The 6,093-nt window shown below is 37.9% G+C and overlaps 1 pseudogene; it reads left to right on the top strand.

Annotated features, from left to right (window-relative positions):
* The first annotated feature begins 4,537 nt into the window (after positions 1–4,537).
* On the top strand, positions 4,538–5,126 carry LOC132822666 (tyrosine-protein phosphatase non-receptor type 1-like; annotated as a pseudogene).
* Positions 5,127–6,093: the final 967 nt, after the last annotated feature.

Below are 6,093 nucleotides of genomic sequence, written 5' to 3'. Positions count from 1 at the left end.
ATGAAGAGCCAGAACAGCCTAATCTAATCATTAAAATGTAGACACAGTGAAAAGGAGAGCTTAATGACATAGTGAGTTAGGGATGGACTGGTAAAGACATATTTTTATATAACAAACTATGAAGTGATTTTCAGGACTTGGAGGTGCTGGTATTGGACTGGGGTGGACAAAGTTAAAAATCAGACATTTTGATTTAGTCCAACAGGTGTATTTGGAAGCACTAGTTTTCGGAGCTCTGCTCCTTCATCGGGTGGTTGTGGAGTTTAAGATCATGCTCACAGAATTTATAACCAAAGTAATTTTCAGCTGATCAACTTTTTGTCTTAATTTCTAGAGAATGGTTCTACTTTGTAACACTGTGGTATTACAGGTGTTGCCTGAAATTTGGTAGTGTGGTCTGCCATTTTGAGCCACAGAATAAAAATGCATGAATAGACTTCTGATGTTTTCTGCCCAGTGCAGTTATAGGAAAAAGTACTCATGTGATATATTAAAAACCAGAATGCCGTTTCCTTCCTGTATTGAAGCACCAGGGATTTTATTGTTCACACTTTTTTTGAACATTGTTAGTACTTTTATTGATGGAAATCCCTTGACTCTTCAGGGCAATTGTTGAAAACAAAGACAATAAACACATTTATCATTTATGTTCCATTCTATGTGCTACAATGATTGACATATTCAGAAGGAAGGTGGTGACATTTTAGTCATGTGCTGCTGCAGTTTGAAGGAAACAAATATGGCAGCTTGAGCTGAAATAAATATCTTCCCACTGAAATAAATGCAAACAATTTAACATTGCTAACAAAATAGTATTCTGCCCAATATTTTAAATTTGATTATCAGATTCTGTGAAAAGAACAAGGCACATTCAAAGCAGCATATTTAGAAATGGGCAAATAATGGTGAAAACCTATTTCACTGATGCTGGCAAATTATCATTTAATGGATAATGGTCTTGAAATGACACCACAGGATACATATAAATGCTTATTAAGTTAATCTGAAATTCCTCTCTCCCATATTTTAGCAGAATTTTAACTCATAAAAAAACAGAGGAAGAGATTTAGATGAATGTGTTAAGCATTTTATATGTTCATCTCATACAGAGTAATTTTAGGACCCAGATGTGCAACATTGTGATCAGGTATAATGAAATCTAAATTGGCAGACATGTCTTCAATATTCAATTAAAAAACAATAGCTTGCAATTACATAGTGCCTTTAACAATTACATAAAGGTGGGGAATATATAGGAAAGAATGCTTATTTTCTCAGTTTTTGTTTCATTTCCATTGTTCATTGGTGGCTCTGCATATTTAAACTATTGAGCAAAAGGCAAAGCGAAACCTGTACTCTGATCCCAGCTCAACCTGTTCATCAAATGCAGTGCCCTAGTACATAGCCACTAGTTTTAATCGTGAAGAAAGCCAGGGGGTGGAAATAATCTCTGTGGAAACCTGGCCCACTTTAAAAGTCAAGTCTCATCAGGTGACATTTTACATCTTGAGCCAAAGCTCCTTGGAGTAGTCTATCAATTCTGTACTTTTACAATATCAGGGAAGCATCAGGGCTGAAGAAGGTTCCTGTATTAAATGATTGGAAGCACACTAGCTTTTGGAGCACTGGTGTGCTTCCAATTAAACCTGTTGGACTATAACCTGGTACACCCCAGTCGAACACCAGCATCTCCAAATCATGTATTAAATGAGGTTCTGATGTTTGGAGAGGATGTAAGGAAGACTGATGTGGTGGTAGCCCAGTCTATGTTTAAGGAGTCTAGAAGATCTCTCATGCCTCTCAAGGACTCACAAAACCAAACACCACTGAGCTGGACCATTGAGAAACCAAAACTGCTCAAGATTCAGAAATACGTGCGAATTCCCTGTGTCAGAAAGAAAATCAGCAGAAACAGATTGAGCCTGCTTAGAAGCAGAAAGCTTCCTTAGAGATAGAAGATAATAACTGGTGAACTAGTGATATCAACTGTGAAGCAAATAACTCGATAGTGCTGCCTTTCCCTCTTCCTCAGAAAATCAGGCAAAGGTCAGCCAAAAATGCACATTTTCCCACCCTGGGCAATTAATTAAGTAACTCCACCCTAACCCTACATTCTCTAGTAGGATCAGAAATAGAGGGCATTACTCGTGAAGATGAAGCAGGCCCAAGTCATATTGATGGAGAAAGTGAGGACTGCAGATGCTGGAGATCAGAGCTGAAAATGTGTTGCTGGAAAAGCGCAGTAGGTCAGGCAGCATCCAAGGAGCAGGGGAATCGACGTTTCGGGCATGAGCCCTTCTTCAGGATAATAACTGATCATATTGATCCCAAATTTTGAAGTGCAGATACAAGAAAGCCTTATGGAAGAGGAATAACTGCTTTTGGCTTTCAACTGTTGTTATGGTCCTTGGAAACATCCAAGAATCCCATCTACCTTCCTCTTACCTAACATTGTTATCCAATCTTTGTAGACGCATACAATTTCCGTTTGTATAACTTACTTCTTTGTTTGAGCAACAAACATGTATGAATTCACAGGCTAATGGTGAACATTGTTTGTGTTTGTCCAGTACTTTGGAAGGCACTATATAAATGCAGGTTGTAGTGATGCTTTCATTTATGTCTCCCAAGCCAATCTATGCCAGAAAAAGATGCTCTGTGATGCCTTGTAACCTCTATGCCATTCAATCCACCCTCATCGCCCTTTAAGCTCTTTGGTGCTAACCCATGTTTCATATCAATCCATTCAATACCATTTGCCCTTATATCTACCATGCTATCTTTCCTAGTATCCAACATCAGCAAAACCTAGGACTCATACAGAAGTGAGATAAAATGATGTTTTCTGAAATAATACCTAAAACTTTATTACAGATTTCAGTAAATTGAAAACTATCTCTCATTTACATAAGCCCATTCATTTATAAGAAGAAGCAGTTCATTCCAGTGCACAATCTGTTATGACTGTAAGCATTAGTATTCATACGTAATCCCACTTCATAGAGTCATCACACGGTGAAAAGGAAAGCATTCCACCATAACAATGGATGTTTGTGAAATCTGTCATGCAGCAAGAAATCACTAACTGAAATGCCAAAGCTTATGTCAATGGAGTGAAATAGCAAGATTTTTTAACACTCTCGATGTATTTCCATTGGTTTAAAGGGCAGGACTTTTAAATGTCTTGAAAGGTTGACAATTCATTTTGACTAGTGTTTTTGACATGTCCATTTTGACAAATCTCATCAGCAATTCTTAGTCACACTTTTGACTGCCACTTTGACAGGTGATTTTGACACATTCGCTAAGTTCATTTGATCAATTTTTCGTTGTATTTGATAGGTTCTCTAGATATTTTGATGGGTCTTCTTGACAGCAGCCTTGAACAGTTTTGTCAGTTGGTTTTGACAGGTCTGTTGTTGGTTCTAATTAACTTGTCTATGATGAGTTTATGCACTTTTGGTGTATATTTGTGCATATTTCTAACAATTTTGTATTACAACCTATCTCTTTGAAAGGTGCTTCAGTACTAGATTCAAAGGGATGCCTTACCTCCCCCTATTTAGTTGAGTACTACCAGTGGAATAGAGAGATGGAGGAGCAGGAAGAGATCTTGCAGGGATATAAGGCAAGAGAAAATTGATAAGTTCCCTATCATCAGTTATGTAATATTAAATATCAATAATTATGGTTGATATAGTTTACAATGTTTAAAGCTATTTAAAATCAAGTTGAATACAACCAATTAATTTTGTAGTACAATGTGCTGTATAACGGTCTGAAAAGATTAATGCTGAAGAATGACTTAAGCACCATCCGCTATGAGGATAACATACAGACCTAGTAGGAAAAGTGCTTAGGACTTTGGAGAAGTAAGACTTACCATCCAGGCTCTTCTCAAAGCCTCTATAACAATGTTTTTAAACAGAACATATACTTAGTTGATATCTTGCAATGTACTTGTCTAAGACAAGAACCTCTCATCATTAGATTAGTGAGTATTTTTACTTTAACGTGCCAGACCAAATCAGTTCCTGAGATCCTTACCTTAAAAAGGTTGGTGGTGGCAAGCCTGTCATATGGTGAGCATTAGTGTAGACAATGATCTGAGGGACCAACCCTGTGTTGGTTTTCAGCGGGCAACAAATGGACAGTAGCTTCTGTGTCAGCCAATTTAAATCCCTCAGAGGGAATATCATTTTTTTAACAAGTACAGAATTACAGGCTGGGAAAGCTGAAAATAAGGAAAAATACTTATGTCTCAGAACAAACTTTGCCACAATAGCAAGACGATACCATGGGACATGACTACAGTGAGGGAAACCAAAGGCTACTGAAGAAATTCAAACTGAGGCCAAAAACCCAGTGAAGTCACAAAGCTAGATTTAAAGCAATAATGTGAAATATTCAATGCCCAAGGATCCAGGGTCTAATGGAAGTTGAAAGCTAAGAAGCCTTATTACGGTCACAGAAAAAGCACAAGATCAATTATTAAATCCACACTAAAGTAGAGATACATTTATTGAAACTGCAGACAATGGGAACCATCTGGCATATGGTATGGGAACACAAAAGCTGAACAGTTGTGGTGTTGAATTGTATCATTGAAAAGGGATCAGTAAAATGTGAAAAGTATTGACCAAGCAAAGAAAACGAAGTAGTGTCATTTGAAGACACTCAGTTCAGCATAAAATTGTTGACTGAAAATGTGAAATCATAGTACACTGTCAATTACAACGTACCTCAACTGGAGAGACCAGAGAGATCTTCATTATGCTACTTGGCCTGATTATGGAATACCAGAAACCCCTGCCTCATTTTTAAATTTTCTGTTAGAAGTGAGGGAATCTGGCTCCTTGCAGTCTGATTGTATACCTGCTGCCATTCACTGTAATGCAGGCATTGCGTGATCTGGTACCTCTGCAATAGTATGTACCTGTTTTGTTTTGATGGAGAAACACAAAGATTCTTTGTCTGTGGATAGCAGAGAAGTATTAATAGAAATGCAAAAATACTGAATGAGACTCCTTCAAACTCCAGATCAGTTGATATTTTCATACATGACTGTTATAAAGAGAGCAAAATATGTCAAGGGACCTTCATCTGCACAAGCTTGGTCATGGTGACAGCATTGGTGATGGTGAATGTTAGCCCAGTGTGGACTCAAAGTGGACCTAGCGCAGAGTCCTGGTTGGTGGCAGGAATGAGTTTGGGTTCCAGACAGCATCTGCGTTGAGTGCAGGTTTCTAAAGGTGATGTGGAATGCCCAGTAACAGACTTGGTGGCATTGGCAATGACTGCATTGGGGAGGTAGGCCCAAAGTGGATTCATGGCGGCAGCAGAGTTGTGTTTGGGTCAGTGCAGTGCCCAGCAGCATCAGTGCCATCTGTATTGGCCAGGCACATTGAGGCTGCATAGTGACAAAGGTATCATGGAAATGAAATGGAGCCAAAGGGTGGTGACTTTCATTCCAACAGCATGGTGAAGGCCCATGGTGGAGCATTTAACAAGGACTGTAACATTGAACACCTTTTCTTTCTATCTTTAATTTTCTGCCTTCCTATTTTATGGTTTTGGTTTATTTTTCTGTGCTTTAAGATCATGTCGGTGAGCAGTTATATAATACAACACTTTTCACTGTATTTTGGGTTAAAATGCACGTGACAATATATAAATAAGTCAAACCATCCAAGAAAATAGCTGAGAAAAAAAAGTGATTTTATTAGAGCCACTGAACACAGAAATCAGCTGGAAAGAAAACATGATTAAAGCAGTATAACTATTAAAGCCACAGGCAATGGAATTCATTCAGTAAAGGTATAAACTATTTATCTGGACCACAGATAGCAGGATTCATCCAGAGAAGCTCCAAAAAAGCTTCAGTTTTAGCTGCAGAATGTAAGAATCCTCTATTTCAACTAAGAAATGGGGAAAATCCCTTTAGTAGCACCATAGAGCAACAGAACTGATATTCTAGCAAAAAAAAACCTTTCTAAGGAAGGAAAATAAATAATCATGTTAACCAACATGGACTCAGAAATAACATTGCAAAGATGATTTAATTTCAGGGATGGGCCAAATAACACTATTGCA

Source organism: Hemiscyllium ocellatum, chromosome 15, assembly GCF_020745735.1.
Source record: "Hemiscyllium ocellatum isolate sHemOce1 chromosome 15, sHemOce1.pat.X.cur, whole genome shotgun sequence".
Classification (NCBI taxonomy): Eukaryota; Metazoa; Chordata; class Chondrichthyes; order Orectolobiformes; family Hemiscylliidae; genus Hemiscyllium; species Hemiscyllium ocellatum.
Note: the sequence above shows the minus strand (reverse complement) of the source record. Positions and strands in the feature narration are given on the sequence as shown.